Genomic DNA, 26,786 nt, shown 5'->3' with positions numbered 1-26,786 from the left:
TAAATAGAATAAAATAAAATGTAATTCATAATAGAATAAAATCTGTGTAATTCTATTATGAATTACACAGATTTTATTTCTATAATTAACCTCTAATATCTTTAACATCGGAAGTGAAAAACATCCAACGCTATGACTTTAAAGTTTGACTATGTATAGGGGTAGGTGGTTCCCTTTGCATGAAGGGAACCACTTTTTCCAATATGCTTGCGCCATATGTTGATCCTGTTGTAGGGCTTTAGGCGCACGAGCAATTTAGACCATATTGAACCGTATATAATATATGTAAATTGCGTGTATTCTGTGGTCGATTTGCTGGACAAAATACCCGAGTTTCCGGAGGGGGGGGGGGAAGGATCCATGCTACCCTCGCCTGAGACTGACTGACTGACTCGGCCACGTTTTGAAAAAGATCCATAAAAATTTCTCGCGTCATTGACGGGATTTGAACTCTGGGCTTTTCTACTGTGTAGAGAGGAAAGTGATTATATTAAGTGTACTACCCACGAGGGCTGTCATATGGTGAAAATTGGGGTTGAAGACTACAGACACAAGTGACAGGCAGTCTGTTCTGGTTCCAAACAAATTATTACTCCCAGAGGGACATTTCATGATAGACTCGTTTTAACATATGGTTCAGGTATTATAGTAGGAAAACAATAGGCGGCTTAGGGTCCTGCTTTTATCCCTTTTCCACTGTGTTAGCATGGAATGAGAAGTGAAATGAGTGATTGAACCGCCTGTTGTTTTCCTCTTTACAATAGTTTGAGCGTGGTGAGTGGAAAGGAATGAGGACTCAACATTAAGGACTGAAAACCGTAATGAAAACAGTCAGTTAAAGGAGTATTCAGAAAGAGTGCCATTATTTGAGGACCCAAATACAGTTTGTGATAATGCTTACATATTACCGTCTTTTGGTACTTGCTAGAACAAAAAACTGACCAATAGATGTTATTTTAATATTTTTTTATTTTAATTTGTGTACCGTTTTATTTTAATTTGTGTACAGTTGGACTTTTCACTTGTGATAGGTTGCTATCCTCTGAAAATTATTTTTAAGCACATTACTGTATATTATAAAAATCTGCGGATAACTAAATTTTTTTTTATATTTAATATCAAGGATATAAGCAAGGACGTGCCTAGCTAATTTACCATCATTGACAAACAGTTCCTACTTGCCCCCAAGAATTAATTTTTTTTTTTTTATTTTTGTGCCTGGGGCGATTGGCCATTAACTCATGCCTTGTCGCGGTCCTGGATATGTTTTTTAAATTTAATACCAGCTTCCCCCCCCCCCATTTTTAGCTATCGTAAAATAATTCCTTATTTGTCATTAATATCATAGATTTTTTCCATTGTTCTATGTACTAAATTTTAGAAATTATTTAAATCCTGGTCTTCTATAAATATTAATGATATCCCGATATGGCATACAGTATATTAAATGTCTGCCTAAGTTTATACTTTTTCTAACCTAGCTCAAGATAATGTTTTAACTCATATAATACAGAAATATTACCCATTAATTCTCCACGTGTGGCATGGTAGACTAATCGATTACGAACGTCTCCACATACAGATGCGGGCTCTGTGATTGGATAATAATCGTAATTGCATTGCTGCCTCTTAGACAAAGGTCATTTATCAGAAAATCTGTTATTTTAAAGAGAAAATCCATTAAATGCATTAATATAAGTCTGTTTCTATCAAATTGTCTAAAATTTAGCCGAAAACCGCAGATTAAAATTATTATTTTAACGGTTAATTATTATTTTAACATATCTGTAAGGTTTTTTGTTCGCGGGACGATTTACATGTTCTGCGGGATGAAAAATCCAGAATAACTCACGGAGGAAACTCGTCTAACTACAGCCTTGGTTGAAGGTCTTAAAAGTTCCTCCCTTAATCGACGAGAGTCGAATCCAGATCTCTCCAAACGAGTAGTGGACGACGATATATTGTGCTGGCTAAGCTACTACGCATGCCTGCTGGAACAGTAGAAATTACATTAAAAAATATTCGAAACTAACTTAATACAGGTTAGCTATAATTAGCTACACAGCTTTGAAGATGAATAGACAGAAAACAATTTGAATTTCGAATTGAAAAAATCCAGCTTATGAAGAAATCAGGGATTTAAAAATAAAATAAGAAATAACTGTTAATTAATACACTGTTACACTGTTTCTTAGGGGCGTTAGCATATATGCGTAAAGCGCGTATTGTACGCACCATGTCCGTACTTACACTGGCATGTAATAATTCGTTTGCTAGCAAAGGGATTGCCACAAACTTTTGTATTTGGTTCTTTTAGGAAGACGTAGAGTCATCCCAAATTTATTTGAAATTGGACCAATATAAATCCGGAAATTATTATTTCTTTGTCTGTTCGTCCGCATGTAATAACTTGGCTGTCAGTGGATGGATTTTCATGAAATTTTATATTTTGCTCTTTCAGTACGATTTGTCGACGCTTCCCACATTTCATTAAAATGGGACTAGTAGAAGTGTAATTCATGCATAAGTCATGAATTATTACTATTTACTAACGCGCCTGACTTTTAAAGCCATGATTAGGAAAACAAAAAATTTCAAAAAAAGAAAGAAAAAGAAGTGGTCCCAGACTGATGTATTTGTGCAGATTAACTTACTTGATGCGTTTATTAACAGAATCATGTTCCGCAACTTCTGCCAGTCCCTGGTCACTCGTATTACTGCCCTGTCGATCAGAATCTACAGGAAAAAAAGGAAGGGCAGATGACGTCATATGAGAGTAAATAACATCTAATTGATCAATCAGCGAAATCCAGTAAATCCCACCTTGCTCTAAAGATCAGTTCAACAAAGTATGTTGAAGCATCGAGGACTGCTCTCCTATGTCAAAAACTGAGCGGAATAGCCTCAGATATTACAAACGCTACGCAGGAGCTGCTAGAATAATCGTATCCATTTAAATTATAGACAAAAAAGAAAAAAAAGTTGAATAAAACTAAAGAGAAAACCCTGCAGAAAAACGCAAACCAACCAAAGAAACTTATTATTGCATGTTTCACGGAATGTATGAAGACTCATCTATAGAGATTATGTGCTCACTACATCCTATAATGATGTCATGAAAACTGTACCTTATGCGTAAATTGCTTGTGTTTTTTAAACTTTACAAGATTAAAAAAATAAATAAATAACCCGAGTTTCTTGGTGGACAGATGCGCTCCTCTTCCATGACCGATTATTCGGCCACAGTTCAAAAGAAGCCCACAAAAATTCCTTTCGTTTCGAGGGATTCGAATCTAAGTGTTTTCCATGCAGTGTTAACAGAGAGCGTTCGTAGCCACTGTGCTCGCCTCGAAGGTCTCCTATCTAAAGCTAGTAGAATAATTTCGCATGCATGACTCTCACTTGTCAGGGATTTGAAGTAATTCGATTTTGATCTTAGAAATAATGAAGCCCTAACCACATGTCTAAGGCAGCAGTAATCTCTTTTGGAGAAGAAATCGCCATAAACAGATAACGTTAAACTAAATACCAGCATCTTATTGACCTTTTTAAGAATAATAATAATAAAAAAAACTTTGAATATCGAGTTTTCTGCTACATCGAGTTTTCTGTAAATCGCCAGAAACCCTTTCAAAAATAAAAGTCGATGCAGAGTAAGATAAACAAATTACCACACGCCGAATAAATCAGATTTTCATTGATGAGGGAATTAGAGCATGATGGGCAGTCGCGAGCATCAAAGCTGTCTGCTCTGTGTTCCAGAATCCTTCAAGTAGACGGAGAGGGAGAAAACGTAAAATACATAAAAAGTCTGAGGACAAGGAGCACGAGAGAAAAATAAATCCCGTTAATGCAGCCTGTATAAAACTTGCGTAGGAAGAATAGTAAAACAGAGATAAAGAATTTTGTAAAAAAGAATTGAAATATAATCATATCGTACACAGACAGAATGTAAAAACGTTCTCTTTCAAGTTTTTCAATATTTATTCCAAAGTTGTTCAATCTGGTATTTCCTACACCATCTCTTTACATTATTTTTCTTTCAGAACGCGGGAGCTGTAACCTTTCTTTAAAATCCCTATAACGGCCACCATTTCAATAAACATTGTCCTTGAAGCTTTCAGATGCTTAGTGCAGTGATGGGGTTGAGATATAAAGGATGATATTACACAGAGAATAATAACAACTCGGAATGATAGTCAAGAAAAAGAGCAAACTTTGAAAACGGGAATGAAATTTAACAACTATTTCAATAACGCCCTAAAAATTTTCTTAGAAAAAAAAAATACCTGTTTTATTTTCCATCATGCATCAGGGAACAATGTTAACAAGAAGTATTTCCGTAGCATTTAGGAAAATTTTACTTCCGTATATACTAATTGCCAAAAATAAACTAACACTTGTATGTGTTAGAGAGCCTTTTATTGATATAATATTTAATAACGTATCGACCCACCTTAGTGCCATTGCATCCTTGTGTAGGTCATAACCAATTTTTCATAACAGAAAGACAGTATATTGGTCCATTCCTCCTTCAACATAGCGATCAGTTCCGCTAATAGCTGCTGACCTGGCACATGTCTTCAAACCAAGCCGCAATAGGCTGTTATTTATGGCATGGTGCATTGTCATGCCGAAACAGAAAATGGCTTTGCCGCCATAATATAGGAAGAATGTTAGCGTACCGCATGACTTAATGATACTCAAATCCTAAAGGTGTCCGGATACTTTTGGCTTTACAGCGTATTTATCCTCAGTAGCCTTGAAGCTCATGCGAGAGGCGGTCGATAAGTACTTGCCTTCACCTAGAAATATTTCAGTTAGGGATTTGAAAATTGACTGGCTGTTGTTGTTATTTGGTTTTTAGGAGCATTAGCAACTAAGGTTATATTGCTTCGGGAATATGCGGTGGTCATTAACTGACCTTTCCGCATCCTCCGTATTTTGTGGTCACGGGCTCGAACTGCGGTCTAATCAAGAAGCGTGTGCTACGCACTGCTGCTCCTGCCCACCTGGCTACGGAGGCGCCAATTGACTGGCAATTTCATCCTTCTTCATGTAGTTATCTTCCAGAGCTCCCCATCTGCTATTCAAGAGGCTCTTTCAGACCTTAATTTTTCTTAAATATTTCACCAATTCCCACTTCTTTCAGGCCTCTTGAATAGAACTCTTCACTTGGAGCAGAAAATTAGGCTTCCACTTCATTAATTACCTCATCAGTCTGAAATATGCGGCCCCGTAATGGTTTCTTCATTTTAGGGAAGAGAAAGAAGTCGGGACAATAAGGTAGGTGCCGCAGGTTTTCAAAGTCTACTGAGAGAGCAGCCTTTTGAGCAGAGTATTGTTGGCTAGGAAACAAATAGCTTTGGATAGCTTCTCGCATCGCTTCAACTTGTTAGCCTCTCTTAACTTTCCCAGCAGGTTTCTGTAGTACTCCTCAGTGGTGCTGTTGCTTTTTGGAAGGTAATCTGTAAGGATGATACCTTTAGAATCCCAGAAAACTAGCAATATGACCAACGGAAGATCAACGTTCCACTGTTTGCTCATCTGTTTTGTTTCTGGGTCATAGTTATATACTTACCATTCAGCCATCTTTACAATTCTGGTCAAAAAGTCGTCAACATTCTCTCTGCAAAGCTCCAACAATTATATAGAGCACTCTTTCTTGTGGAGCTTTTGATGAGGGTGAATAATCTCGAATCCCATCGGGCTGCTTGATTTCCTGCATCATGGAATGTGCAGGAAATCATACATTATAGTGCAAACATACCCATTGCTAATGTTCACTTCATCTGATATAAAATTTATAGTCATACGTCTGTCTTCAAGGACTAATTGTTCCACTTTAGCCATAATGCCAGAGTGTGTGGCTGAGATGGGTATTTCTTCTCCTGGGTCATCGTGTACACTACTTCGCCCACACATGAACTGTCTTTTTTAAATTTTTCAGTCTTATATGATGAGCAATCCTCCCCCCACATATAGCTTTCATCTCCTCTTGGATTTTTTTTTTTTTTTGTTTCTTTGGTTACAAATGAATAAATTTATAACGGATCAGACTTTTAACCTTCTCCAGCATACCACCTCTCACTGTATTCATGGTTATAGCTCAGTAATCTAGGATATTACTTGGTAGGATATACACTCCGCCTAAAAGTTTGGAATCACATTTCATTTTTCTTAACTTTAAAATTTTTTATTAAAATAGGACCAACTTGTTCACAATTTTTATTAAAATATTTTATATATTATGTATAAAAATCAAAAAACAAAATAATATTTAAGAGATTTCTAGAATATTCCAGATAGGTGGAGAAGACTCCTTAGTGTGGTAGAACATTGTAGAAGATTCTCGAATGTTGTAAAAATTATAGAATATTCTAGAAAGTGGGAGTATTGTTTCAATATTGTAGAAGATTTTATATGATTCTAGAGTGTTTTGCAATAATATAAATTGTGGAGTAATAGCTGTAACTTATAAATATTTCATTCATAAAGAGTGTTTGGTGTAAGCGTTGTGTGTTTCATGATAAACATGGCAAAAAAATAAGGAATCCAGCATTGAAAAAGAAGTGCTATTATAACTCTGTATAAAGAAAATTATTCCATGAAAAGTATTGGCAAGAAAACTAAGAGTTTCATTTAAAAGAGTACAAACTACCATTTGATGATTCAAGAAGATTGGCAGTTTAGAGGACAAATCACGATCACAATGTGTAATAATGGAAGCACAAGATAAGACCATAACGCTGATTTCTAAATGCAGTTGACGACTTACTGAACCTGAAATCCGAACTAACTTCAATAAGAACAAAAACTCCCATGTCTGCATCCACTGTAAAATTTCGTCAAAAAAAGCAAGGTCGCGTAGCGGTATGAAAACCCTTATTAAAACCGGAAAATAAAAAGAAACGGTTGACTTGGGCTAAGAGCCATCAACAGTGAACAACTGAAGAGTGGATAAGCGTACTGTGGACAGATGAATCCAAATTTTGAATTTTTGGATCCAAGAGTAGAGTTTGTGAGACTCAACTGAAGAAAAAAATGGTGCCACATTGTTTAGTGTCTACAGGCAAGCACATTGGTGGTTCCATCATCTGGGGCTGCGTCTATTTTTCTGAAGTGGGTGACATCATCAGAACTGAAGGAATTTTAAGAAAATAGGCTATAAAAACATACTTGAACATAATGCAATATCCTCTGGACTTTGTGGAAGAAATTTTATATTACAAAGGCAATCACCCGAAACACAGCTCAAAGCTGTGCAAGAACTTCTAGCAACTAAACAACAGGAGGGAGTATTGCAAATTATGGCGTAGGAATCCTAATCGCCTAACTTAAACCCAATAGAACCAATGGGATCATCTAGACCGTTAAGTCCGTGAAGTCTGCCCATCGTCACAAAATTTATGGGAACCTTGCAGATCGCTTGCAATAATGTTAGCCAAGACAGTATTATAAAATTACCCACCAGAATGACGTGTAAGGCGGTGGTAAAATCTCGTGGAAGATATTTTTATGAAAAGTCAGTATAGTTATTAATCACTTCAATATTTTTGCTGTAAATGTTTCAATGCTTAATAAAAAAAAAAAATCTTAAAACACTTGGTCGTCTTTTTTTCACCCACTTGGTCGTCTATGATAACCTTACGTTATCATAGTTAATTAAAAAAAATAACTAAAACTGTTGGCATACGCTGCGATTCCAAACTTTTAGGCGGGAGTGTCTATACATAATATCAACTCAAATATTTCTAGGTGAGGGAAAATACTTGTTAGCCACCTCTTGTTCGCAGAGTTTATCATGACAGTTCTCATTTTAAATATTTTTCGTGCCTACTTTTCCGTCATTCTGTGACCTCGATGCCCACTATCTCTGAGAGCTAGATCTTTTCGCCAACTTGTCTTTTGGAGTTATAACACGTAACTTCAGTGTTAAAGTCTCATGAATGGAAGGAATAAAGAATATGGTAGCCACGTGCAACTCGACATCATTTTTCGATTAGTACACAAATAACAAAAAATTAAACAGTACATAAAGGCATTGAACACTGACTAAAAATACATTGAATTTGATTATCTACTCCATGCTAAACTCCCTATGTTATTTCAGCTAATTTCGACGAAAACTCATATCCGCAATGTGCAATGTTTGCACTCGTGATTTCTATTGCAACCTTATCTCAGTTTTTGGAAAACGGCCAATATTATTCCTTATTATAGGGCAAGATTGAACTGTGGCCATGAAAATTAGCTTTTATTAATACCACTTGTGGAATTAATTCAATTGATAAACGTTAAGCTAATACTTACGTTGTTTTCTGCAAGGTGTTCCAATCCTCCTCCTCCCCATGCTTCCGACTTATTTTCTTAATTTTTATGTTAACAAACTATCTCTTTGACAAAACACAATGTACATCTTTGCCCATGATTCTATTTGTTTTGGAAGCTTGCCACATGGCCTACAGGAGGTGGCAGTTGCAACACATTCAGTATCTGACAACGACATCAATTAGCCAAGGACTTCACAATGTTTCCTTCTTACTTTCTCGTTCAAGGTCTTTTGGAACATATTTTGAATTTTTTCTCTCTATTTTCCTTTTTGTGTTATTGTCATGGATGATATTCACTTTTAAATTAAGTAGGTTTGAACTGTTTTCTGTTTTTCATTTGGAAATTATTTCAAAGTAAAGATACTCAGCAGTGTAACTTCGATTTTTAGACCTCTGAAAACATTGAAATGTTTTAAAATAATATTTTGAATCCATATGAATAGCGTTCTTCCCAACTTGTTGAAGGCGCCTCCGTAGCCAGGTGGGAAGGAGCAGCAGTGCGTAGCACACGCTTCTTGATTAGACCGGGGTTCGAGCCCGTCACCACCAAATACGGAAGATGCGGAAAGGTCAGGGAATGACCACCGCACCGGAGCAATATGGCCTTAGTTGCTAATGCTCCTAAAAACCAAATAACAACCAACTTGTTGAGGACACGTTTGCAAATTTGATCTTTGTTTATAGACAGAGTCCCCACAGTTTTTTTTTTTTTTTTTTTACACAAAAAAAGTTAAACTATTAAATTGCGCCTATTTTAAGTAGAGTATTGTGCTTGATACATTATGAAATATTCTAAGAGGGTTAAACAGAAGCTAGACCAAAAACTGTATATTGGAGCAATCCAAAAACCTCACAGCCGACCCTGAAATAAGCATGAAAACAGCAGTTCTTTCACCCTGTTTTCACTACTCCACTCCCTTCCTGACAAAAAAAAGGAGTGTCTTATTATCTCCGGATATTCGATGCTTCTTTCTAGAAGTTTCCAGAGCCATTTCTTCATGTAAAGTTCGGACGCTTTTCACAGAGTAGCCTAATGAGATAATACTCTATTGCGCAGCAAATCACCTGCAGTAACGAAAGAGAACAATTGCGTGACAGGAACGGAACACATCATGTATGTGTTGACCTCTCCATGACAGAGCGATAAAGATGCTAGAACAGCTACACCAGGCGACAGTTAATTTTAGTCCCAGCATCACTTGGAACAATGGATCAGACTTCAGAAACGATGTTCGACATGTGGGGCAGACTACGATTATTTCCGTGTGTCTCTAAAGTTCCTTTCCCCTCTCAACAACATCACTCTCTTCATGGTTTCCATAGCAACAGATAGAGCCATCTGCTATGTGAAAAGAATGTGTACTCATCCGCTATGTGTGAAGTTTTGCAGAGATACCTCTTGCTTTGAAGTTAATGAATCAGAAAGCTATAAAAAAAAAGTGTAGCTTTGTATTCTGGCTACCCGGAATTCATGATGCAAATAAAATACACCAGGCTGATAGTTAGTTAAATCGAAGACACACAAAACATTTAATGCTGTAATTAGATGGACTGGTTCTACTCTGGGTATGCGCACTAGATGGCGGTATGGTCCAATTTGCACCATCTATAATGCTAAGTAAATAGCCGGATAAAAGCTTTAGGACTTGGTTTTGTCTAGTAAATTCCAAGATTGTTGAAACCGAGATTTGAATACGGTATAAGGGGTGAAATTGGACATAAATCCAAAATTATTAAACAATATTTATCCAGTATAAACTCGCATTCCAAAAAAGAATTTTAATGTGAAAACTCATAAGAAAAATATTTTGTAATTTATTACAATGGTAAACAACCCTCTCTCTCTCTCTCTCTCTCTCTCTCTCTCTCTCTCTCTCTCTCTCTCTCTCTCTCTCTGTTCATTTTTTAAATAAAAGGGCAGTTTCCCCTCAAGGATATTCTAGTAAATAATATGTTTATTGTTGTTTGATTGTAATATTAACTGCCTTCAATAGTTATCAAAACCGACCATTTTGAACATCACTATAATGGGAGAAAATATGAAATATTTCTGTCATTTCAATTTGTTTAAAATTCTGATCACGCATTCAGCTTTCTACGCCAGCTTACCACATCATCGGCGAGGCATCTTCCAACGTATATCCCCACCATACCAAAAACGCCGTTACAGTCTAGTCTGGACGAAGAAAATAGAGCGGAAAGACGCGCGAGAAATGACGTAAGGAAGAAATAGCAGTAGGGTACAAAATCCGTCTACGTGTGTGCGCTTATACGTGTTTGAACGAGCGAATTATGAGATTAAACGAAACGAAAGCAAGAATAAATAATATAAATGTTATATAATTATATAAATAATATGTTAAATAAATAATATAAATGTTATATTATTATATTTCATTTGGATGAAGGAGCGAGTATTCTCTCTGTTTTCTCCCTTAAACTATACAGGGAGTCTATTAATGATCCATAATTCCTACAAAGAGGTTCAAAAGATCATCTGCATTTGCCTGCTTTTTTTTTTTTTTTTATGTAATTTTGTTTCGATGGTGATAAAACTTGCCCAATTTTTTTGTTTCCATTTGATTTCAGTTGGAGATACAAAAATTGCATAATTTTTGTATCCCATAACTGAAATGTTGGGGGATACAAATTAGGATTCATGTGAGGATACAAACAATTATTTTGCTTCAGTGTTGATTTCATTTTGAGATACAAAGTTGCACAATTTTTTGTTTCCATATTGATTTCAGTTGGGGATAGAGACTCACACATTGTCGGCGATATTTATCATATATTTTACAGCACTGTAAAATATCTCGTCATTTTTGTTTCCTGACAACAAAGCTAAAATAGGCATCGCGCTCTAAACAGAAAAAAAAAAAATATATATATATATATCGCAAAAAATATGAATACCTAGCAATAATATATTGATATAGATCGGAAACTACTAAAAATATCATTAAAAAAAAAGATAACTGCTATCTGAAATACATCCTCTTGTTAATAATAATTGCATAGAAGTGTATGTATGACTTGCATAAATGAAATGTGCACACATCTTGCTCTACATCTTCATTTGAAGTTTGTTATATTTGACTTTGGGGAGAAGGTGGGGAAATCGGTAAAAATAAAATAAACCGTCCATGCAATTTATTACCGTCTACTAAGATGGTACGCATACTGGATTACATAATATCAAGTTTAGTCAGTTCTATTTGATATCTTCAAGTTCTATTTTTTGTCGAATACGCCCTATAAAACCAATATGAACCAAAGTGTTTAAGCCAACAATTGAATTATATATAAAAAGAAAAACATTATCAAGCGTTTTATCTTCAGTCACTATGAAGAAGTCTGATCCGAGTGACCTTGGCACAGACCTTGGTTTTAGGGTAGTTCATGTCGCAAGCGAACACACACACTCCAGAAGTGTCGGGCTTGAAACTAAAGAATGGAACAGTGAATTGCAGTCATGTCTCTTCCCCTCTCCTTTCGATAAAACACTCACCCTAAAAAAATGGGTCGAAATGGAAAGTTTTAAACGGAATTCTCGGAAATAAAATCCAATATTTGAGAAATTAGGTATGACAAATGATGTGTGTGATGAACAGGAATGGTGTTCGTGCTCTCCGGTTCAACAATGCCGGAAATACGAATTCTGGGTCAACCCGCGCGAGATTCAGGGACCATTTGTGGGCCTCTTGGCCCTTCTTATCCCACCCCCTGCGATGGCGGACCTGGTGGTATAGCAATTTCGCCACTGATGTTCAGTATCGTTGTTCTTTGAGGACTATCTTGGTATCTGTTTTACAATATAAAAATACAGGGTTATCCAATTTGTCGTGCAACTCATTGATCAATAGTGTGTACCGAATTAAATATTATTTTTATTATTAGCCTTATGCAAGGTGCAAGGAAGTCTGAGTCTTATTATGCACCAGGCAAAAAAAAAAAAAAAAAAAATCTGAATTACCCTGAGAGAGAGAGAGAGAGAGAGAGAGAGAGAGAGAGAGAGAGAGAGAGAGAGAGAGAAGTAGAAGGGAATCATCACCAAGAAAGAGAAGAATGATGATATCCAGCTCAGGACCCTGGGTGTGCCAAGCCCATACTCACTAAATGTGAGTCCCTGGGGTTAAATATGGCACGAAAGCACATAAAGATATCGTTTATGGAAAGAGATATCTTTAGGCAGGTGGCAGAAGGGTATGACAGCAGTGGTATATTAACGAATAGTACAGCATTCATTAGTACAGTTCACAATATGGATTCACCTCCCCCTCCCACAAGAAGGTGCCTTTATTTTGGAATATCTTGCATCCAAATCATTTCTGTAAAGCCAGGAAACATTTCAATATCCAAACATTGAGAATGGTGCCAGTATTATCTACAAAAGAATCAAAGTTCCATAGAATTATGAAGCTGCTCGGTATCAGATTAACTCACTTCTCCCCATAAACTTAGAATTGAAATAGAGAGGCAACGAAAGCATTACTTTTCCTTTGGTTACTTTTGTTTGATATTTCTTTATCAGTAACGAAACTAGGAATTCTGAACCCGCTGTGCACTGTAACAGCTAATCCAAGCCAACCGTTCGTATCTCATCGGCGGTGACGGACCTGGTGGTATATTAGTTTCGCCACTGTTTATGTACTGAAACCATCAGATTGACTTGGGCGCTCATATTTGGAGAGTACGGGCTTGGCACACCCAGGGTTCTGAGCTGGATATCATCATTCTTCTCTTTCTTGGTGATTTCCTTCTCTTCCTCTCTCTCAGGATAACTCAGATTTTTTTTTTTTTTTTTTTTTGCCTGGTGCAGCAAAAGCCTCAGGCTTCCTTGCGCCATATGGCTAATAATGACTTACAGGCATTAATTTACTAGATCTAAACTGTGTACTAATTCTATAATGGAAAGCAGTGAAAAAAATAATTATTTAAAAAATTATAAAAGTAAGGTCTTACCTCCTACTGGTTTATCTCTCTCTTCTATTCTATATTATAAACAAGAACCAGAAACCTTTCGTTGGCCGTGAACCTTCGTTGTATGGGATGGCGCTAATTCAGAGCGTGCTTTTATATTACAAAAGTTAAATCTTATATGCCAAAAATACGGTACTTATTGACAAAAAAAAAAAATCAATTTTTTTCTCAACATAAAAAGTTTACAAACAATAGGACACCTATTTTATATTGGAATTTTCTGAAAAAGGCGAGTTATTAATAAAATTAATTGTGTGTTTAACCGTGATAATATTTCAATGTGTATGAAAATTTCCTTTGGTGAAGAGGCCTGTGCGCTTTGGATTCATTTTGTATAATCTATTATGTAGCAGAGAGTGAAACGGAAAGTAAAATAAAATAAATGACAGGTTTAATGTTAAATAGTAAAACAGAATATGTTAAATGCATGCAGTACAAAAAGGTTACCATAATAACCGAAAGCCTTTTTTACTGTATGTATTTAACATTCTGTTTTATTATTTAACATTAAACCTGTCACTTATTTTATTTTACTTTCCGTTCCACTCTGTGCTACATAATAGATTATACTTTGGTGTATTTGATTTACTAATAAATATTTATGTTTATTGAATTATTTGGCTGGTTTTAAGAATCCGTAGATCCTCTTCCCCAACCCCCTTTTAAAAATTACTTTCTAAAAATGGAAAGTAGATTAATGAGATCATCTTTGATTACCGTTAATGTTTCTTATATTTTGCCAGTTTAAACCAAAATTACAATATACATGCAGAATTCAGAAGAGTTTAATAGAGACATTTTTATTTCGAGCTGCTATCCTGAAACAAGATTGAAATGGTCTCCATTACTGATCATATTGAAAAGATAATAAAATAGGTTTCATTAATTTGTTAGAACTTATTTTATTCTGTATTTTCATAAATTGTGGCTCTCGTTATTTTAAATAAGACTAATTGAGGTTATATAGTCCCGCAGATATTCATATTGGGCCTGATTAGCACCATAATTTGTGTACAAAAGTGACGTGTAGTGTAAAAACCTTTTGTATTGCTTATTGAAATAGGCAATGGCCCCATTTTTCGATTTTTGCATTGGTGTGGAGAGGTGGGGGCTGAAATTAGCTGCTGATACGAAACACTTTACATAATAATGCAGTCGGTTCCGAACCTGAGGTAGGTATGCGGAAGTTATTTAAATCATATGACAAGCAAATTTATAACATTGTAATAAGGCCAATTAGAACTAGTTTACAGATCTATCTTTATACTTTTCCCTTCGGAAGTCTGTCATTTTAGAGATAAGTGTACTTGTTCGTATAACAAAGTGCCCTTTTTTCTTTTCTCCTTTTTTTTTGCACGTTTTTTGGACTCTGAATTTTCGTAATTTGCAGCTTGGGGGGCATTTCGAATTACGAAATGCAAGGTGGCAAGAAGGGAGTAGATAACATTTATCTAACCCCGTATATAGCGGTGGAAGGAGAATTGCACGAATGTTTGTACACGTCAGAGGGCTTCTTTTTCATAAAAAATAAATAATGCTACTTTGGATTTCAGAAGTATTACGGGAAAAGGAGATATGGTTAAAAAATCGTTTTATGTAATTTGTAAATGGTCCCCTAATAGGGTGATAACATAAACAGAATCATTAGAGCTAGATATTTAAAAAAATAAATAAGAAGAATATTTAAAACAAAAAAAATAAATAAGAAGAATAAATATAATAAATTAATAATAATAATATATACATACACGTTCACTGAATATTATGAATCTTCTGACTTTGTAATCTTTGATTTTAAATTCTTTTAAAAACCCAAAGTCGGTCGTAACCTTATTTTTTAAATAGGTAAATGCTTTTTGTGTTTTGTTAATTCTGAGCGCTTAATTGAAATGAGTTCAAAGCTCTTTTAAAAAATAATTATACAAATTATGAGAAAGTCTAAGAACTTGACTAGGTTTCGCAGTCGGTAATTTAGCGAACCACAGCACAGTTAAAAATCACACGTTGGTATATAAACGAAATAAATCTTGAAACTGCATCACATCGATAACCTGTCCCACTAGTGGTTGGCAAAAGCAGGGTTTCAAACAACAACTTCCATCGGTTTCGTTGATAGGGTTAGGGGATAATGAGAAAATCAATGCCATTATCTATAAAATTTACGCTACAGGTCATAGGAAAATATTGCCTTACCGTAAAGCCAACCTCAGGGGGTACTTGATATGCTGACAAGTAAACAGGCACAATGTCGCTCCAAATTATAGAAATAAAAAAAAAAAGCTGGAGCAGAACTGTTAAAAAAAGAGCAGGTGCATTTATGCCCACGGGAATAGTGTAAATGAAACTAAACTTTTCCCCCCTTCTTTCTTAATAGCAAGCAAGCGAGAGAAAACAGGAGTAGAACACACGCAAGCTTCTACACAAACATCGGTCTGTATTCGTATCAGTATACGGCCTTTATTCTGCCGCTAGGGTGTGTCGAATCGACTACGACCATGGCTACGGCAGTTTCCGCAGAGAGAGAGAGAGAGGGGGAGAGGCGGTGTAAACAGAAAGGCCAGCGCCACCTATATACCAGCAGTTTTCCATTTAATGTATTTTTTTTGTGATTTGTATTGAACCAACTTCAAGGTTTGAAAGAAAATTAACTTGGAGCATTTTCGACTTTTTGGCATTATCACGTGAAAAAAGAAACAAAGAAATAAAAAAAAAAAAAAAAAGGAGCCGAATGATGATTTGAATGATGCTTGTGTGAAGATAGTATTTCTGATATTTTCAGAAATAGCTGTAAAAGTAAACAGTCTCTTGATTTTGAAAATAACAAAAGTTCCAGTTTTGTTTACGTATTTTGTTAGGCCTATAAAAACAAAAAATTATCAATGCCTAATAAAATGCATGCATAATTTGCATAATATTATATTATGATATTGGTAAGCATGTGGAATACACTAATTGTAAAAAAAATTAAGAGCACATATAGTGTTAAAAATGAAACTTATTTTTATTTCAACCGACTGTTCTGTTCATATTCCATATGACCAGCTGTTGTGAAATAATGTATAACGTGCTGTGATAAATATTACAATAACAGGAATTAAAAAAGGTTTAGTAACTAGTTCAGGAAATTGGGCAAAGCTGAATAAACTCGTAAACTGCTTTTATTAACGAGAACAGAAGTAACTCAGGATTTAAAAACGAATTACAAATAAGATATGAAATTTTGCAAACAATTCGTAATTGTATTTTATATAAGTTTGAAACTGGAATGTGTATTTGGGTATACTGATTCCAACCCTCCCCTCATAATTTCGATTAACAACTGCCGATAATAAAATCAGTGCCCCGAAGGGATCAGAGCGTGTCAGAATGCTGTTCCACTGTTGGCCTGTAATAATGTGCATTAATGATGATTTTATGTTGGAAGTTTGCGAGTGGTAGTATGCGTGTTCAGAGTTGTTGCTCATTTGAATCCGCAGGATTCCACGAAATTACTCACTACCTAACTGCACCATAAAACAAAATCGTTTAAGAGTTATTGCCAATACTCCTCTTCTGGAAATAAAGCAATTATGTAGTAAAACAGTTATACAATACGCTGTGCACCTCGGAGTTATTGGTATATTACAATTTTAGTTAATTTTATGATTCATATTATAAAACCGAGTCCATTTTATGAAAAGCAAAGCTTACGAAACAGATACCTGGCTTCCCTATTTTTTAATATGCTGTTGCAAGATAGTAAATGTGAGGTATGTTAAATACCAAAGCAACTGAGGCTGTGAGGCATCAGTATATTGTGTCTGTAATTACACGTTTTCTTCAATTCGATTCGATTTGTCTGTTCGGGCGAAAAAACGATTTTCCACATTGTGTAAAAAGTCCATAAAAATTGCTTTAGTTAATAACGGGATCTGAACCGAGACTTTTTTCCATCCCATGAGGAAAGACGGTGATATGTCCTTCCACCCTCCCACCCACACCCATACACAAAAGCACAGTAGTTATAATCATATACCCCCTTTTTTTGATGAATTATCATTCTTGTACTGAATGTTTGTGATATTTTTGTAATTTTTACACTAATAATAGTCAATACAAGATCGAGTCAAAATACAATACAGGATTGTATGACTGCAGGTGATTCCCTGTGAGCTCATTGCTTGTGAGTCGTGACGTAATCCAAGGTCACTCTTTCAGATAATCAAAACTGATGACCAGATTTTTGAAAACCGTTTGGATGGCTTATAAATGTCCTTCACCTGAATATCACCAAAGATCCGGCCAGTACCAGGGATATCACAATGCAAGAACTAATAGTAAGTAGGTAGCCACTACAATGTTATGAAATGGATAGTATCCAAGAAGTTTCGGTGCTCAAGGAAAGGATGAGGGTTTCAATTTCAGGGGTTGAGGGTGATACCGTATTTAGGTTGTTGTTGTTGGGATTTTAAGTGCAATGGCTACTTAGGCCATATTGCACTTATGGAAGTGGTACATACTGCCTGCGTTTGTTGATTTAGAAGCAGTTAAAAACGGTTTACAATCCTATTCGTTTTAAGAAGGAGAAGAATTCTGCGGGATTTGATTTTTCGCCCTATGATATGGCTAAGTGACAAAGGTTCCTTTAAATTTGACAGAGAACTGAAAGACACTAGTCGAGCATTATTATATAGGTGTGGTAACGTCGGGTCCCACTAGGGGCTCGGAGGCTAATAGACCGGAGGAACAAAGGGCACAACACAATATACAGCACATGACCCCCACACACTTCAAATCTCTGGCCCCGATACAATGTACACCCGCGGAGATGGGAGAAATCCCAGGAGCCGTTAGACACTAACATACCTTATACCTTATACCTTATATTATTATATAGAGCAGTGTTTCTCAATCTTTTTACTCTCGTGGCACATTTTCCAAAGAAGAAAAATTTCGCGGCACACCTACGTAGTCATAGAAGAAGAAATTTCTAAATTTCGCGGCACACTTGGAAAATTTTGCGGCACACTAATGTGACGCGGCACACCCTTTGAGAAACACTGATATAGAGTACAGTCCAGAAGTATGTGTTTGACTGTGAGTGGTGTATGACTGACTACACTGGGGAGGACCATTTCCTGACAAAAGAAACAGATGGGTTAAATGAGTATGGCCGATTCTGGCTCTGGCTAGAATTACTTCTTGTCTGTTTGCTATGGAGCTAGAAGCCCATAATTTTGGTAAAGGTTTTATTGGAGTAGTTTATTATGAAATTGCGTTTGCCACTGAAGAGTCCATTGATCTTTACATATTCTTTGTATATTCATTTTATAATCTGTGACCGGTACTAGAGAATTCGTTGGGACTGAGCTGGATGGATTTTTGGAATCATCAAGTGAAATTTCATTTCCTGGTATTCCGGTATGGCCTGGTATCCAGCAGAAGATAACCTTTTTGCTGATGCTCTCTAAGACTTATCAACTGTGTTTTGATGAGCTTTGATAATGGGTGAGTAGGTGGGGAATTGTTTTGCAATGCCAATACGGAACCTTGCGAGTCTGTGTATATTATGCTCTTTTGAATTGACATATGGAAGACATTTTCTAATGCAAGCTTCAAAGCATATAATTCAGTCATGTAGCTACTACACTCTGTTGGAAGAGATAGAGAAATGATAGTATCAGGGAGTACCACTGCTGCACCCGATCCACTCTCAGACTTCGATCGATCTGTATATATTTTAGCGAAGTCGGAATAACCGTATTTAGGTTGTCAGGGAACATAATTATTAGAACCCTGTAAACTAGTTCTTACAGTAATTGCTTTGGTCCGATGGTGGGCCTGCGAACTTCGGGACCCTGGAGTAACTGTGTCCCAGTAACTCTGGCTTTGGTTTGGGGGTGCATAGATTTTCAACATTTTAAGGTGCTCTCTAACAATCACGTATGCACTGCCATATGAGATTGGTATTTCTTCTGCTTAGCTGACTGAATGAGATCCTCCTGTCTTCATCCAGATTCTCCTAGACCTTCGAAATTTGCTCTTGAGTGAAAAGCCCACGGCTGTCCAGGCCAAAAATCGCCAGCCACAAATTCTCGACCTTCTTTAACGCTTCTGTGCCACTTTAAAATTGCTGCTGTCTTCAACCACCTGGCTCCATAAGTCTCTGACACGTCGTCACAGTCTCTGTAGCACTCATGCCATGTTGAGCAGAACAGCGAACGATTCACGCTTCCATCTAATAAGTCACTTTACAACTACCAGACATGTCAGAACTTGTAACTGTATCAGCTTATTCTTGGATACATGCTCTCCTTCCATCTACCAGAAGTTTGCGAAAATCATTTGAGTCAATGGCTGTCATTCCGCGAAGTAGATGATCAACCTGAGTATGTAAATATAGCAAAGAAGTTGGCTAATACTGTATGCGAGTGATCGATGGAAAATACTTCTGGATATTATAAGCATAAGAGTATTGCTTATGTCAACATGTTTATTTTATAAAAGCCTTGATAACCAAGTGGGTTGTTTTGGGGATTCATCTAAAATCAAGACCGGCCTTAGACGAAAAGAGTGATTGCTTGGGCTCCGCACTCCACTTGACAAAAAAAAAAAAAATAAAATTGATATGCAACTTATCAGACATACATCCGATCACGAAAGACACATAGACTAAAAAGAGAGTTGAATAAAAATAGAGAACTAAATTTCGTTTCTGGTACAGCTTTCAGCACACTTAGGGATACACACTGAGTTGCAACTTTATAATGTACTCATGCCCTGCTCATAAAATAGAGGGGCTCCATCAGTAATATCGTCTTCTTCAGAGAGACCTAGATAGACTTCAGGAATGGTCAGAAAAATGGCAGCTATGCTTTAATCCAACAAAGTGTAAGGTATTACACCTGGGAAACAGTAATCCCAAAATAACTTATTCGCTTGGTGGAGTTCAACTAAACCCAGTACTGGAGGAAAGGGTGTTACGATACGGTCAGACATGAAATTCTCTGAGCATTGTAAACAGGTTGCAAGGAAGGCCCATGGTGTCCTATCGATGATCTATCGAACTTTTGCAAGTAGAGATAGGGACGTGATAATCCCATTATATAAGGCTTATGTTAGACCACACTTGGAATACTGTGTTCAAGTATGGAGACCGCACCTCAAGAAAGACATCGAGCTTCTTGAAAGGGTGCAAAGACGGGTAACTCGCATGGTGAGATCGGCAAAAGGGCGTCCTTATGAAGAAAGATTTCGAATATGTGGGTTGCAGAGTTTGGAAACTAGACACTTTACAGGAGATTTGATTGAGGTGTTTAAGGCTCTGAGAGGCATCAGTAAAATGAATGAGGACGAAATTTTCAAGATTATAAATGATGCTAGAACTAGGGGACATAAATTCAAGTTACGGGGGGAAATGTTTAGATTGGACTGCAGGAAGTTTTATTTTAGCCAGCGAGTTATAAATTATTGGAATAAGTTGCCTTCATGGGTGGTAGAGGCCGACAGTTTGGGGAAATTCAAAGGTCATCTGGATAGTACTTTCGGGTAAGGGAAGCGCATAGGATGATAGGTTTAATTTCCTTTTTTTTTATTAATTATTATTTTTTTTTTTTTTGTTTTGTTTTTATCATTGTTTTGTTCAGATTTTTTTTTTTTTTTTTTGGCTAGTGCAGCATAAGCCATAGGCTTTCTTGCACCATGCGGCCATTACTAATACTAATACTAATATAGTTCAGGTGGGAAGTAGGGATATTGTATATATATGTGTGCAATTCATTGAGAGAATGTGTAACCAGAAAGATATAATTGACTTGAATATAAAGTGATAGTCTGCTCCGGTATAAATTTTTCGGAAATTGCAACCCACATTGAGTTTTCACATACGACTATGTCTCGGATATATCGAGATTGCCCACGAAGTGGCTACTAACATCAGTCACAAGCGCGGAGTACCCTACCTCCACACCACGAGGGATTATCACATCCCTATCTCTACTTGCAAAAGTTCGATAGATCATCGATAGGACACCATGTTCCTCTCAATCGGGGCTACCTACCCTGCTTGGGCTACTAGAAAGAAAGAAAGAGAGAAAACTTTGCAACCACCTGTCTCAAGTCATCGAAGATCACCGCCCACACTCCTGCCTGCCTCTACTGGGGATGATGAGCCCCCTGCCGCTCCGCCTCCGAGCATTTCTTGGGCCTGCGACTATCGTGAAAGAACTTTTACAACAAAATCTGGTAGGGGTATGCAAAATAGGATGGGGGTATGCACACATCCTATTGAAGCCAATACTGCAATCAATATCACAAGGGTCAAAGCCAGATAGTCTGAAGAGATTGCGATGTTAGCTCACGCGGAAGTTTCCATTGTTCAAACATCAGGGCCGAGAATATTAATCAAAAACTTCAGGCTAAGTTTCCCCATCGAACAGTTGATGCATAAAGGGAATAAGGAAGATGGAGTCCTATATCAATTTGGTGCAACGTATTCTATTAGGTGGTGACCTTGGACCATCGGGTGTCCTTAAAAAAAAAACAACTATTATATTAGGCCACCCGAATATTTTAATTCATATGCCATGGGGTGTCGGTGTCACTACAGACCCTGGACTAGCGGGGTTCTCCATTACTTTAGACGATACCCCTGGACCTTTGGGGAGCACCTCTGTGACCGATCCCGGCTCGCCGGTGGAATTAAGACATCCTGGACAATCGGGATGTATGACTTCTGAAACAAGAAGAGACCATGAACAATCGGGGAGCTCTCAGGACTTGATACCACGGGACCCTGGACCACCGGGGGACTTGGTAGTCCCCAATTCATCGGGAGACTGAAATGACTATTAATATTAATCAAGATATGCCTCAGATTCTAAGAGAGGCATCTGGTTCTGCCTGGAGGGGAGTAACCAAAAATGTACCCTCATGAGCAGCGCCACCCCATGGTCTCAATGAGGTTTCCACGTTGGAGTTTAATGGTCTTTTGGTCGGGTCTATTAGTCCATCGACGGAGGAAGTATGGGAGAGTATCCCAATGAACATCTTAAAAGAACCTCTGGCATGACCGAATGTTAGAATCGTTGGTGGATTCGCACTCACCATGGCGCCTCCGTACCCAGGTGGGAAGGAGCAGTAGTGCGTAGCACACGCTTCTTGATTAGACCGGGGTTCGAGCCCGCACCACCAAATACGGAGGATGCGGAAAAGTCAGGGAATGACCACCTCATGTCCCAGAGCAGTATGGCCTTAGTTGCTAATGCTCCTAAAAACCAAAACAAACAAACAAGCACTTACCATTATTGGAACATCGTTCGTTATCTCAAGGTTTTATTAGCTCAAGCTCTTGATGATAGAATGAGTCTGGAGAATTTGGATGATTATGTTATGAAGAATTTTATCGGTTCTGAAGTCAATTGAACTGCCAGTAGACCTCTCATCACCGGGCATGGATCCTTCCAACAAAAACCCGCCATGGGAATCGAGAATGATCCAAGTTCCCACTGCGGCGAAGAGGAGTCCTGGGGAAACCTCATTTACGAGTGCCCCAGCTACGACAATTAGGCTTAAATTCACCACAATACAGAGGAACCCTCGCGATCAAGAATTCATTCTGCTACTCGAGGAAGATACCTATAAGGCATTAACCACCTACGTGCAAACATTTGCACTTAGGAGAGCTAAGATTGCAGAACTCAGAGCCGAAGAACTAAACCAGACTGGCGTGGAATAACTCTCCAACACAGACAGGACCATGTTAATCCGAATTGGGTAGGATTTATTGCAGGCACCATTCAAGGTGCGGGATGCTGGCACTCCTCGGAATGTGGGAATTAAAAATTATTGCAAACCCGAAATGGGTAGGATATACTACTGGCACCGATCTAGGTGCGGGATTGCTGGCACTCACCACAGTGCGTGATCAACAAGTACTGTGCCAATGACAGTTACACATGGCGCCTGTCCCCTGTGGCTCTTAAACCCTCACTCCTTCCCTTACTTCGCATAAGCTAGGGTGGATTAATTATTCTCCGTCAATCCATCCAAATTCATTCCCCTTTCAATCCTCTCTTCTTCTATACCCCTTCTTCTAGCTCTCTCTTTTTTTTTACTTGGTCTCCATCAGGAAGCTCAGTCAACCCTGGCAGAGGCCAGCCAGAGTATAATGGGAAGCCTGGCTCACCTCCTAGTGGTGGCAGTGGACAACATGGGGTTCCCCTAGGGGCCCTGCGACCAAGCAGCCAGAGACAGAACAACAGAACATCGCGCACTACTCTCACAAACCACACGCTACACTTTTTCTGGCTTTTTCAGGCATATACTATTTGCTTTCACTAAGTCAGTAGATGCTTTGGACAGTGTGAGCCATGGTGCAATTCTTGAGGCTTTCCGGCCTTTTTTTTAAATTATTTGTCTTCAAAATAAATGTACAACTGAGATGAGATTTGCCGGTGAGTGCCATGTTATTCACCCCAGTAATGACGGTCGGAAGGGAGATCCTTTATCACCTGTCTTTTTAATCTTGTTATTGACATATTAGTGAGGGATCTCTTTGCCTACATCGGCTTTGATGTAGGTAAATTTAAAGTCAATGTCATGGCGTTTGCTGATGATCTCGTTCTTGTAGCTTCAGCATCTTCTCGGCTCCAATGTTTACTCCAATATCTAAACGTTTACTCCAATATTTAAACGTCTTTGATGTAGTTACAAAGGATGCAAAAAGTAATTTTGATATCATATACAGTACTTGGATTTCAGGAAAGTTTTTGACTCTGTTGCGTATAGAAGACTACTGTACAAATTGGAGCAGAATGGTATTAAGGGTAAGTTGCTACAATGGATAAAAGGATGGTTGAGTGGGAGAAGACAGAGGGTGGTAATCAATGGGTGCTGCTTTTAGTGGACTAATGTTATTAGTGGAGTCCCACAGGGTTTGGTGTTGGGTCCACTGTTTTTTTTTTTTTTTTTTTGTATATTTATCAATGATATTGATGAAGTATATCAGGTTTAGTGTAGACGTTTGCAGATGATACAAAGGTTGGCAGGGTTGTTAATGACAGTAATGGTAGTGTGCTACTGCAACAGGATCTAGAAAATTTGGGCAGATGGGCTGAGAAGTGGCAACTGAAGTTTAACCTTGACAAATGCAAAGTACTTCATATAGGTAGAAGTAACCCCAGAGAAACATACCAACAGTGTGGTACTACACTTAAGGTGGTAGAAAATGAAAAAGACCTGGGAGTAATTGTGCAGACAGATATGAAGTTTTCTGAGCAATGCAGACGGGCTGCCAGGGCAGGTCATGGGGTTTTGTCAATGATATATAGGAATTTTGCTAGCAGGGAAAAGGAGATGATTACTCCTCTGTATAAGGCAATGGTCAGGCCACGCCTTGAGTACTGCGTACAGGTCTGGAGGCCTCATTTTAGGAAGGAGATTACGAACCTAAGGGGGCATAAATTCAAATTGAGAAAAGCCAGATGTAGAATAGATGTGCGGAAATTTGCCTTTAGCCAGTGGGTGGTTAATTGCTGGAACAAACAGCCATCTGGCGTTGTGGAAGTTGATAGGTTAAATAAATTTAAGGAGGAACTGGACAAACATATAGATTGAATGGTTGTGTAAAATTTTTTTTTTGCCTGATGCTACATTAAGCTCATATGCTTGCTTTCTTGCATCACATGCCACTATTATAACTACAACAACTACTATTACTACTGCTACTACTACTACTGTCCCATCGAGGAGAGACAAGAAGCTGAAGGTTGATGACAGGAGCTTCTTTGCCGGTGACCGTCGCCTTCCAACCGGGGAAATAACTTCCGCATGGCATTACCTCTGCTTAGAGTTTACTCCCGGGGGGAGAGCAATGGCCCGGGGCCTTCTTGGTAGATATGCTTAAGCGTTTGAGGAAAGCTCCGCTGAAGCCACAGCAAAGGGTATTTCTCCTCAGAACGTATGTAATACCAAGGCTGTTTCATAGCTTAGTTCTGGGCAGAGTTATGGCCGGAAGGCTGAACACTTTAGATACCCAAGTGAGGTCTGCGGTCAGAGAATAGCTCCGCCTGCCACATGATACCGTCTCGGCTTACATCCAGGCTGATATCTCGGAGGGGGGGGGGGATTCCGTCCTATTGATGGACTGTCCCTCTCCTGAAGAAGAATAGGCTGGAGAAGCTCCAGTACTCACCTTCAGCCTTGACTAGACATATTGTAAATCTGCCACATATTAAGGTAGAGTTGAGAAACATCCAGAAGTTACAACAAGATGGGGCAGTTAGATTGGAGACTAAGGCATCAGTGAAGGGGCGGTGAATCCGCCTCTTACACGAGTCCTTTGACGGTCTGGGTTTATGAGAATCAGGAAAGGTCCGCTCTCAGCAATGGTGGGTGGGTGACGGAACCAAATTGTTGTCCAGCCATGCGTATATTGATCTCATAAGAACGAGGATTGATGCTCTTCCTACCCTCTCCGGAACATCAAGAGGACGTAGTACGGAGAGAATATGCAGGGCTGGATGCAATGCGGTCCAGTCGCTCTCCCGCATATCACAGGGGTACATCCGTACACGCACTTTGAGAGTGCGACGACATGGCATTGTGGACATTGTGGAAAATAGACTCCGGCAGAAAGGATGGCTAGTCAGAAATGAACCATGCTTCACCACAGAGGAAAGTATTCGCAAACCGGACCTACTGTGCCAGAGGTGGATCTCTGTTCCTTTTAGATGCGCAAGTGGTGAGAACAGGAGAGGAACTTGAGGTATTGCATAGAAGGAAGAAAGTGTATTATAATAGAAATACTAGTTTAAAGAATGCAATAGCCTTGGAGTTTGATAACATCCAACCTGTTGTCTCAACAGTTACTGCCTCCTATAAAGGGGTGTGGTGTCGCACTTCAGCGACCCTCCTCCGTATAATGGGGCCGATTTAAAAATATTGGCCGTCCGGGCACCACAAGGGATGTTGAGCTGCTGAAGGCTCACCAACGGATGACCATGGTTTTTTTTTTTTTTTTTTTTTTATGTGAACCCCAAACACGAGAGGTATTAGAACCTATAATACTTAGTACCGTGCTTGGGTTGGAGGTTGAGAAGACGAAAGAAGATATTTGTTAACATTGGACTTGAACTTCTGTAGATTGTAATTTTCAGGAAATACGTATGAAGGAAGGTTGTTCCAGAAAACGGCAGTTGAATGAATAAATGAGAAAGATGAAAAGTTGGTTCTGTGGGTTTGAAGTTGGACAGTAAATGGATGTTGGCTGGTGGCGGCAAGTGTTCGGACTGTTTTGACAGAGAGAGTGGGAATTATAGAAGCCAATTCAGAAGAACAGTGCCCATGGAAGTATCTGTAGAAGAGGCATGCAGTAGAAACAGTGCGTCTATGAGACAGCGAGTGGAGAGACTCTGTTAGAGATGAATCATTAATTAACCTAACTGCCCTCTTCTGGATGGAATCAAGAAGCCTGAGAGAGGTTTTGGGGCA

General features: G+C 38.2%; 1 protein-coding gene across 2 annotated transcripts in view; it reads right to left on the bottom strand.

The window, feature by feature from the left end:
* The window catches only part of LOC150083637 (uncharacterized), a 164,242-nt gene extending 148,489 nt beyond the window's left edge, over positions 1 to 15,753 (bottom strand). Inside the window, exon 1 of one of the 2 annotated variants that reach the window (XM_090378095.1) lies at positions 15,510 to 15,753. The gene's annotated coding sequence lies outside the window, so the exon portion shown is untranslated. Of the gene's footprint in view, positions 1 to 8,313; positions 8,340 to 15,509 lie in introns of those variants that run through there. The other variant, XM_090378096.1, reaches the window with a different exon arrangement.
* Positions 15,754 to 26,786: the final 11,033 nt, after the last annotated feature.

The sequence above is a fragment of the Mastigoproctus giganteus genome, chromosome 7 (genome assembly GCF_048544385.1).
Source record: "Mastigoproctus giganteus isolate SK-2022 chromosome 7, ASM4854438v1, whole genome shotgun sequence".
Taxonomy (NCBI): Eukaryota; Metazoa; Arthropoda; class Arachnida; order Uropygi; family Thelyphonidae; genus Mastigoproctus; species Mastigoproctus giganteus.
Note: the sequence above shows the minus strand (reverse complement) of the source record. Positions and strands in the feature narration are given on the sequence as shown.